Source organism: Ciconia boyciana, chromosome 6, assembly GCF_034638445.1.
Source record: "Ciconia boyciana chromosome 6, ASM3463844v1, whole genome shotgun sequence".
Classification (NCBI taxonomy): domain Eukaryota; kingdom Metazoa; phylum Chordata; class Aves; order Ciconiiformes; family Ciconiidae; genus Ciconia; species Ciconia boyciana.
Genome location: NC_132939.1, coordinates 37,599,001 through 37,609,000, shown reverse-complemented (window position 1 = coordinate 37,609,000; position 10,000 = coordinate 37,599,001). Strand labels below are relative to the sequence as shown.

Sequence of the window (10,000 nt, the reverse complement as noted above, 5' to 3'; positions counted from 1 at the left end):
TTTTAGTGTTTTTACTATTTGGGTTTGGGCGGGGGAGCCTTGTGTGCCAGTTTTCAGTCTGTGACAAGCTTTCAAGTTCTACTGGGATGCTGAAGAATATGTTCTCTCTATGTATCCTTTGACTTAACCAAGTTCAAAACCTATTATTCAACCAAGCACTGTAATAATTCTTCTGCCTATTACTTTATTAAATCTCTCTATCAATGTATGGAAGATTAACTCCAAACAAAACTGTGGGGCCAAGGGGAGAGGGTGCCTTATACAAGCATAATGAAACCCTATAAGCATAACGTCATATATTGCAGTTATCTCTGTATCCTAAAAAGAAAAACAAGATTGATGTTGTCATTAAAATAGATAAATTCTGTACTTAGAGACTTAGAATCCTTTTAAGACATTGAATTCCAGGTATTGAATTCCAAGGTGCAAAACAGTATTCTAGATGTGGTCTAATAAATGATAAGGGGATAATCACTTCCCTCAATCTCCTGGCTCTGCTTCTTTTAGTAAAGCCCAGGTTGCTGTTGTCCACCTTCTCTGCCACAATAGAGTCCTGGCTCACGTTCAGCTCGCTGACCCACCAGGGCCCCCAGGTCCTTTCCTGCAGAGCTGCTCCCCAGCCAGTCCATCCCAGCCTGCATTGTTGCCAGGGGTTCCTCCTTCCCAGGTACAGGACTCTGCATTTGTCTTTATTCAATTTCATAAGATTCCTGCTGGCCCATTCCTCTAGCCTCTCTGTCTAAGCTCCTCTGAATGGCAGCCCTGCCTCCCAATTTGGTGCCATCTGCAAACATGAGGAAAGTATACTCTTTTGCATCCTCCAGGTCATTGGTAAAGATGTTAGTCAGGAATAGAAATTCATAATTGCAACTACATAAAGAGGAAGAAGTGCAAAAACTTACACATTTTTTTAATCTTACGTTTTTTGCCCTCTTTTATTTACACTTAGATAATAATGTAAAATAAAATCTCGAGCTTCTTCTGTATGACTACCTGCTACTGATTATTAGCATGACAGTAACATGTATATAAGGTCCGAATATCCTCCCACCTTCCTCTGCTTTCTGTTAGCTATTGAATAAGCAACTTTAAAAGAGAAACCAATATCATCAGGCTTTCTACACTCAGCGTTTGGTGAAATGTTTAAAAAAAAAAAAAGCAATGAGTTGAAGTGTATGTGCTCAGGTTGAGCAGAGCAGTGCTAGTATCCATTGCATCTGTTGAAATGCATCTCTACAGTCCACTTGCTAAGTGAAGGCAGAGAGATGGAAGGCAAGAATTAGAAAACAGTTCTAAAACAAGCATTCTGCAGCATTACAAATTGCACAGTACAACTATAATTATTAAATTTTAGACAGTATGTATAATAAAAGGTAATTCAAAACTCTGACTTCAAAACTGTCTAGTATATTTATACAGCATAAGAAACATAAATAATCTATTTGATCTGAGAACACTACCTAAGTGTGTGAGTTCCTTGTATGTCAACAATCCTTAACATACATAAAATTAATTTCAAAGTTGTATCACCTCTGCTAGAAGATGCTTCATACTTAGCTTTTAGAAATTATTTTAAACTCTGAAGAAGCTCTTATACAAGAATCTCAAATTGCTTAAATCTCCAGGAATTAAAATATATATTTGAATAAGTCTTATTTCACATTTTTTCCTTATTACAAACTGTAGGAATATGGTTCATCTTTCGGAAGTGTATTAGCATTGACTGATTATCAGAGTGCACTAATGCAGAATCCATAGAAGTAAGGATTTGGTTTCAGACTGGTAGCCTGAAGTTATGTTAAAATACAGCACATTTAAGAGAATTTTCTGTATGCCTAACAAATCTAGACGTACAACAGGGCCAATCACTAGTCTTTTAGGCTGTGAAAATGCTAAATGCAATATATTGCTGATTGTAAAAACAATCTTGAATATAACACTGTCTTCACTTTATGTCTACTGAATATGCAAAAACTTAAATTGCCTTGTAGTAAAAATTACAGGTGTGCAGTAGGTCTTGGCAATGTTGTGTTGTACTTTTTTGCATGTGTTTTTCCACATGGGTGAAATTTTGTTCAAGCCAATTAGTATCAGAAAACAAGAGCTTTTTACTTAAGCCAAGAGTATTTTGCTGGGTGATTTCTGACTGTGGACCATTAAGTTTGCATTCTTGGCTGACAGTTGATTTCACTGTTCAAAAAGATAAAATTGCATAAATTACAGTTTCTTTGCATTTGCACACATATTATTAAACACAGAGTCTTGAGAAACTGGCATTTTTAATACTGACCAACAATAGTGTTTCTAAACAAGCATTTGAAGTTACTCTGAATTTTTCCATTTCTCCATCTTCCTATCTTTGTATTCCTACTGATAATGCAGAATATTTTTACAAAAGCAGGGGCAGGAAGTGTACCAGATGTTTAAGCTGTGCTCCCAGAAATAGAAGTTCCCTCTCTGGAGAAAAAAATACAGTTTTTTAGATATCTCATTACTGTGTATCTTCCTCTTGACTATGGGAAACATCTATGTTCCTTTAGTTGCCTTGGTGAGAATGGAAAGCCAGTAGGATAGGAACAGCTTTCAAAGCAGATTAGTTGCACTAGCAAAAACAAATTCTACATCCTCAAAACAGAAACAAGATTCCTCTGCTCGCATGTCCAGAATGGATTCTGCCTCTGAAATTAGAGTACGTTCCAGTTTTTTGATGTGCTTGTCAGTATTTCACTTGTTCTCTTTTTAGGAATGGGGAACTATTTTTCTGTCACCATTAGATTGACTGTTAACAAGCTGCTTTTTTAGTTTGCCATGTAATAGTCTTGTCATGTAGGGATGCTGTTACAGAACAGGTCTCATGCAGGTATTCAAAGCAAACTTCTCTTACAAGTGAAAATTGGCAACTGAATTAAAACTTTTGCTGAAGAAACTGGGGAGTGGTTCTAGAGTCCCAATGTTGGATGCATGCAAGCAGCTTATTTTCATCCCATTAACTCTTGGATGAGAAAAGCGCAGTGGAACAGAAGCAGGAGGCTGAAGCTACAATGCAAAAGAATAGTTTTCATGTGACCAATTTTACTATATACTTTCAACATGAGTACTGATGTTAATTTAGTGAAGCCAGCACCCTTGGTCGGTCTTTTCTTTTTGTATGTGGGAAAATACTTGTTTTTATTTCCACTTATTCTGGATGGCATGCACAACTGAAGTGAATGATGCTGACATGACCGGGTTTCTAACTGCTACACACCACCTTGTTCTTGATGATCTTGAAATACTAGCTTATTCACTAGCCATGCTTGAGTTTTAGTCCAAATACTACTCCCAGTTTACAAATGGAACAGTTGAACCATGAACAGGTTAATTAACTTGGCCACAGTCCTATAGAGAGTTTGTGTCAAAGCAAAGACAAGGATTCAATCTTACACTTGACAGGCATGGATTTATGAGAGCTAGACACTTCTGAATCCACATGTACTCATTCCCCGCTTCCTGTTTAAGCTAGAAGGGGAAAAATGGATGAACACAAAATGAAGGGCAATTTTTCTTTTTAACCTCTATAAGTCTGTTGTCCACTTTTTCAGAGAAAATTCAGTAGCTTTTCTATAACACTGAGCAAGGCTCAGTCTTCCCATTTCTGTATAAACGTCTGATGAATGCAGCTTCAGTAGTGCCCTGATAAATCGGTGATGGAGAGAATTTTTCTTGAGACAGTATTGCTGAGAAAAGCTGTTTGCCTTCAAATCCTAAAAGTTACTTTTCTTTGGACTATTCTAACTTCTCTTTCTAGAATATATTAGAGAAAGCCTATGTCCTAAGTAGACAAAGAACACGCTTGGTGTTAAGCATTGCACATCAGTGTGCTACTTGACCAATGTCATCTCAGATTTTAGATCATGGCCCTCAACTACAGTAAGTTGTTTCTGTTTATAGAAAAGGATATCTTCAAACTCATGGGAGGTAAACATCCTTTAGTGTGAGATGCATTCCTTCCATAGCAGATTCACTACCATCTGTGTAAGAATTGCTACTTCAGCGTAACTTATCAACAGCAGTGGGAATGGGCCTTGCTGTCTTTTCTAAAAATTGCCTTTCACTGCAAATAACCCAATTTAAACTTCTCTTCAAACCTTCCCCTAGCATATATGCAGCACGATGCTGAAGCATAAGCATTAAATCCCGGGAACTTCTTACCACCAATTTTGTCCTGAATCTGAACTACAGCCCATGTCCTAAACTACAGCATCCATGTCCTTTGTATTGGAGGAGCTAAAAAAGCATTGTGTGACGTAACTTTGCTCTACTTCAGAATGACTCTGCTTGAGCAAAAGGTTAAAAGCTAAAAAGGGTGCTGAATGCAGTGCCTGAAGGGTGTTACTTAGACATCTCAATTAAAAAGCTGACTATACAACAAAATGCAGGAAGAGTCATCTGAAAGGGAGATCCAAATGTTTGACATCCTCAGAACTGTCTTAAGCAGCCAATGAAAAGCACCAAAGAAAACACTGAAAAGCAGTTGAAAAAGAAAAACAATTAAAAACAATTTGCTGAGGGCTGCTGTTGCGATTTTTTTTTTTTTCTTTTCCGTGTAGGATCCGTGACCCTGAAACCTCTCCTTAGGTTAGGTGTTCCAACCTTTTAGTTAAAATAAAACAAACTCCTTTTTTTTCTTTCTTTTTTGGGTCTCCTTTCTCCAAAAGATGATAGAGCCCACAAGCAATAAACTTACCTGAGTTTAATCACTTCTTTGACTAAGGAGGTTGGAACCCACTCTTTGAAAATCACAAGAAAATAAGCAGGTCAACAAAATATAATGCTGCCAACTGAGATCTCTTCTGATTTTTAAATGAATAGTTAAACATTAGGTAGACCAGACCATGCAAAAAATGTATGTAGAACCCTCAGGCAGGAGGGGAAGACATGGCATCCCAGCCCTACTCTGTTGCATTGCTTCGTGGTTGCAGCGTGGTCAGCACTGTGCTCTTTGATACCTTTGAGACTCTGATTCAGCTCAGCAGCAGAACTCTGGGCTCCTTGTGGGTTAAATCGCAGCTGTGCAGGAGTTGATCGACTGAGGTGGGTTCACTGGAGGGCCACCGGGATGGTAAAGGGGCTGGAGCACTTGCCCTGTGAGAAGAGGCTGTGGGAACTAGGGCTTGTGCAGCTGGGAGAAGAGATGGTTTCAGGGGGGCTGAAGAGCAGCCTGCTGGTACCTGTGGGGAGGTTATTAGGAAGATAGATGCAGGCTGTTGACAGCAGTGATGTGGTAGGATGAGAAACAGGTATAAATTGAAACAAGAGACGTGTACAACTTAACAACTTTAAGTAACTTTTGTGGTCTGTTAATGTTACCTGTTCTGCTTTGTATTTCCCTAAAGTAGATGCTCATTGCTTATAAAATGAATTTTGCAACAGTTTTTAAAGATTAAAGTTTTCTTGTATAATTAACCCTTGAACTTGTTTTGGTAAGCCTTAAAATTACGGTGTTAAAATAATTAGTGCTGTTATCCAAAGTTTATCGCATGTGTATGACTAAAGAAAGAAACATGATCTAGGTGTGATTATCTAAGAAGAAGTCCTACAGAAGATTGAAATGGAATGTGGTAACTGTAATTATCTAAAAGGAAGTCTATTACTGTATGATAAAACTGTCAAAATAATGATTGAGGGCTCCTACAAATCATGCAGAAGATCAATAAAGCTAATCCTACGTCATAGCTTGAGAATTTAGAAATTGTATTTTGACCTTAATTCACGATGGAGCCATTCAAAACATATTTAATAAATGGGTTATAGTACTTCTTCTTAATTAAAAATTAAAACAATAGTTTTCCCCAGTGAAATAGGGAATATATTTCCAGTCCACATGATGTGCATGTTATTTTACTGATTGCTTACTCTTTTCAAGGAATTATTAGTTGACTTTGATCTATTATTCATGTACACTAAATTTGCAGTGATACCTCTCCCAAAAAATTCTTTGTGGCTCAACAACCCTGTTTGAGGTGGTTAAAAAAAAAAAATCTAGTCCTTTTTTCCCTGCAATTTACTTTATTCTCCATTCTATATAGGAGCTTATCCTTCATTTATCCTACTATATCTGAATGCCTTCCAGTAGTGTGTTAAGCTGTATGATTGCATATGTGTGATGTGTTGTTTGTTCTCTTCTTTTCTTCCAAGGAGGAGAAGCATATGCAGTGAAGTGTTTGGTTTGGTGGGTTTAGCTTTGTTTTGTTTTGGTTTAGTATACATATATAAATGTTCTGTATTTGTTAGAGAGGACAAAGTGAAAGAAATGTGCCGTTCATGGGGAGCAGATAGGAGTGGGGGCCCTGTGTTCACTGCACAGTCTCAAATAGGCTATTCAGAAGAATGTCCATTTCTTCCTTTCTTCACTCCCTACTACACATAAATTTCACTCTTACAGCATGAGTTCTGTTGGAGTAGACAAGTACAACCTTACACTGCTTGGCTAAAACACCTGCTGCCTTCTGCAGTCTTCCCATGAAGATGGGTCAGGAGAATATTGCAGTATGTAGATGAATTTATTCTTTTCAGATCACTGTTCCCTATGTAATGCATGTGTCTAGCTTTTTTAACTCAAATTCCTTGAAACTTGTTAAAAAATGGGATGAAATATGCTTTTAGTTTGGCACCTGGTCCTCAAATAGGTAAAATGGTAGTTTTTACCATCATGCAGTGACAGTATTACTTGTCTAATTTTTTTTTTTTTTCTGAATCACATTATGTATTAATGTGGTAATTGTCAGATCAATTAGTGATCTTTTCTTAATCATAAAATTGTTCAATTTAGGTAACAGTTGCTGCAGCTATGAATGCAGCCCTAGTCACGATAGGTTTCACAAAACTTCACTGACAATATGTTTCTCCCAACTCTGCCCCCCACAGCTACAATCTAGATGAAATGTTGCTTCTGTCCATCGTACTGCAAGATGGGAAAACAATAAAGGTGCTGTAAGACATGTCGACCTTCAGAAAGTGACAAAAACAGCTATACATTGTTCCATAGGCTAGGATCCCATGCTTGACAGTAGGTAATGCAGGGCATTTTGGCAAGCGGTATTTTTATGTGGTGGGAGGTGGGGGAACAACAATTCTGTGCAGTAGGCACTTACAAATAACCTGTGTGCCCCAGTGCCCAAGCGTTAGAAGTTTTCTCAGGCCACCACTGATTCTTTTCTGTCTTTGAGCCCCTGGTACTTCCAATGGGCATTTTTGAGACAGGATGACAGAAATGAATATAATGGTGAGACTAAGGTGAGACTAAGCAGGAGGTAGCAGTTATAAGGAGTTTGGTGATATTTCCAAGTCCATTTCTTCTTGTTCATCCTAATTAGAGTCAGTCATTAGGGAATGTGCAAACTTGTTTCAGCCAATTTAGAGACTAGTAAAATGTACAAATAACTGACCTGTTTCTTCCACTGTGCATTACTGGATGTTATGATTTGGGAATATTTTCTATCTTTGACTCTACTCTAGTCTCTCTGAAGACGTAATCTCCAAATGCTAAGCCCCAAATCCTGCACTTTTTCAACAGTGGAATCCCATAATTCAGATTAATTTTAGACTAGGAATTGCAACGTAAAGTATGTGGTTTTTCTTTAGGAGGTACAACTATGTCTATTCCCTGTTGTTTTATTTAGGAAAGCTAGGAACAACTGAAAGTTCAAGTAATAGAAACAGCTTTTTAAAAATAATTTTGAATAAATATTTTGAATCTTTAGTAATACAATTACTCCTAAGGTTATCTTCAAGACCCTTGCCTGTCCCAAGTTCCCAAATCAGAATTCCATCTACTTTTCTGAAGAACTTTCTTCTTTCTCCCTGCTTCAGGGCTGATTCTCTTTTTTCTCAGTGGTTTTCTTAGCTGCTCCCACATTACAGAACTGTTTACTTGCATTCAGTATCAAGAATTGCTTGATTTACAGTTAATTTTGTGTTTCTTTTCAGATTGGTAGAAATTCAGATTGGTAGAAATTCTGTCTACAATTCAGTAGACAGAATGAAGAGGCACACATTTCACTTACAAAATTCTTTTTCTTAATCTGCTATTGAAACATGTATTCATTTAGCCTTAATCTTATGCTCTGAAATTTCTTTGCCTTTCTTTCAGTAAACTAAATGAGGGCCCAGCCCTGAAAAGACAAATGCAAGGCCATCATGTGCTTGACACGAAACTTGTAGCTGTGTGGAGCTACAGCTTTTCAATAGGTGCCAGTTTACTCAGATTCATCTGCAGGATCATAACCTGAGTTTGACATATTTGAATCCTCTATAACCTCATCACTTACTTTTGTTAGGTCCCTACAAAACATTTTAAACAACCTGATTTATTATATGTCAACTTATGTCATGCCACTGTTAACTTTCACTGTAAGAAAATGGACATGTATTTCTGCTTGTTCTCAGAGTCTAATCCCTGACAGGGCTTCGAGATTTTTCTTGTTTTGTGTGTGCATGTGACTAGTTAGTTTCCTTAGCTGCTCCTAATAAACCTTAACAAAGATTTTTTAAAACAATCTTTTTTTTCTTTAATTTTCTTTCTTATGGCATGTCCAAAAATTGCAAGAGATTAGTAATGTTCAACTTTCCCTTATGCAGTGGTATTGGTCATTCCTTAGTGTATCACAGTCACTTAAGTGCTTGTTAGACTGATCATTAAAAACATAATGTACTGGATATAGACTTTATTATATAATTCCCTAATCACTGCTAACTTATCTAAGCATATAATTGGCACTAATATTTACCCCCTTCCAAGTTTTCTCTTCTATTTGCTGGTGTGTAACTTCTCAAAGTAGGTGGATAGCATAAATGAAAGATTAAATCCTTGCCTAAAGAAGCTTATTTTCCTATTAACAGAAAATCATTACACCTTAGTGAAAATCATGTCCAGGATGTTTAACGATGTATGCCAATAGTGATGTGTGGATGCAAAAGAGTTGCTGTTGACTTTGCATTTTCAGTGCCTTTTGTTTGTTATGTTTGAATAACATGTTAGTTTATAAACTGTGGTAGAATGTTTTAAGTGTCTTTAGAAATTTATGAATTTTTTAACAAGTGGCTTTGCTGCAAACTGAGCTTTCCACTTCATCATCTAGTGAGTGGGATGATAGCGCTGACTGACCTGTTGTTATTTAGCAGGTATCCTGTGAGCTCTCGTCTGCTGGTAGAATTTTGGTGTGTGATAGAAAGTTTTGTTCATTAAGAACAATAAAAGGAAACTGGAACTGGTTACTGTGAAATTACCTGTTTTCTTATTCCTGGCCCAGTATTGGCTGGCAGGTATAACTTTTTTAACCTGGGAGAATATCCCTGTGCAACCACTTGAAGATAGCAGTTCATGTGTAACAAATAGGATCAAAGAAATTTTGGAATTGGAACAAAAGATTATTTCAAAATTGTTTGTGTATCATATCTAGAATAGCAGCTTTTGGAAACCCAAACGATAACATGTAAAAGATAAAGATTTTTTTATGCCCAATTTAGAAGACCCAAGAAATTTTATAAAAGATAGGAATATTATATGTATTACTGTCTATGGATAACATTGGTTTCATTCCATTTAATCCATTTTCTCTAACTATATGAGTTTTTTCTTTATACCTTACCCAACTAACTTAGACACTCTAAGGTCTACTTCTAACTTTATCAGACTTTCAAAAAAATTTATTATTTGCTGTAAAACATAATGCACTTAATTAGGAAAACTTAAATCACCAACAATAAGAAAAGAACCAGTATTAGTTTGTACAGATGGAAAAATAAACAACTAGTAAGTTGAATGTGAAACTGACAGTTGTTAAAGATGAATTCCATTTGACCCAGATAAGATTTTAAAATATCAAATTGCTGTCAGTATATCAAAATTATCATCCCTTCCCCTCCACTTCAATTTCGAGCATTTCAGGATGTTCTTAGGTATTTTTTAGTATTTCAGCCATCCCTGGGTTTTGATTGAATACTGTGTCATCCTTAGTTG

General features: G+C 36.7%; 1 protein-coding gene across 3 annotated transcripts in view; it reads left to right on the top strand.

Moving 5' to 3' along the window:
* Positions 1-10,000, top strand: part of CDIN1 (CDAN1 interacting nuclease 1) — a 129,433-nt gene that overhangs the window by 37,370 nt on the left and 82,063 nt on the right. The window contains exon 1 of one of the 3 annotated variants that reach the window (XM_072865555.1): positions 6,924-7,052. The exons of the other annotated variants lie outside the window; for them this stretch is intronic. The gene's annotated coding sequence lies outside the window, so the exon portion shown is untranslated. Of the gene's footprint in view, positions 1-6,923; positions 7,053-10,000 lie in introns of those variants that run through there. 3 annotated transcript variants of the gene reach the window in all.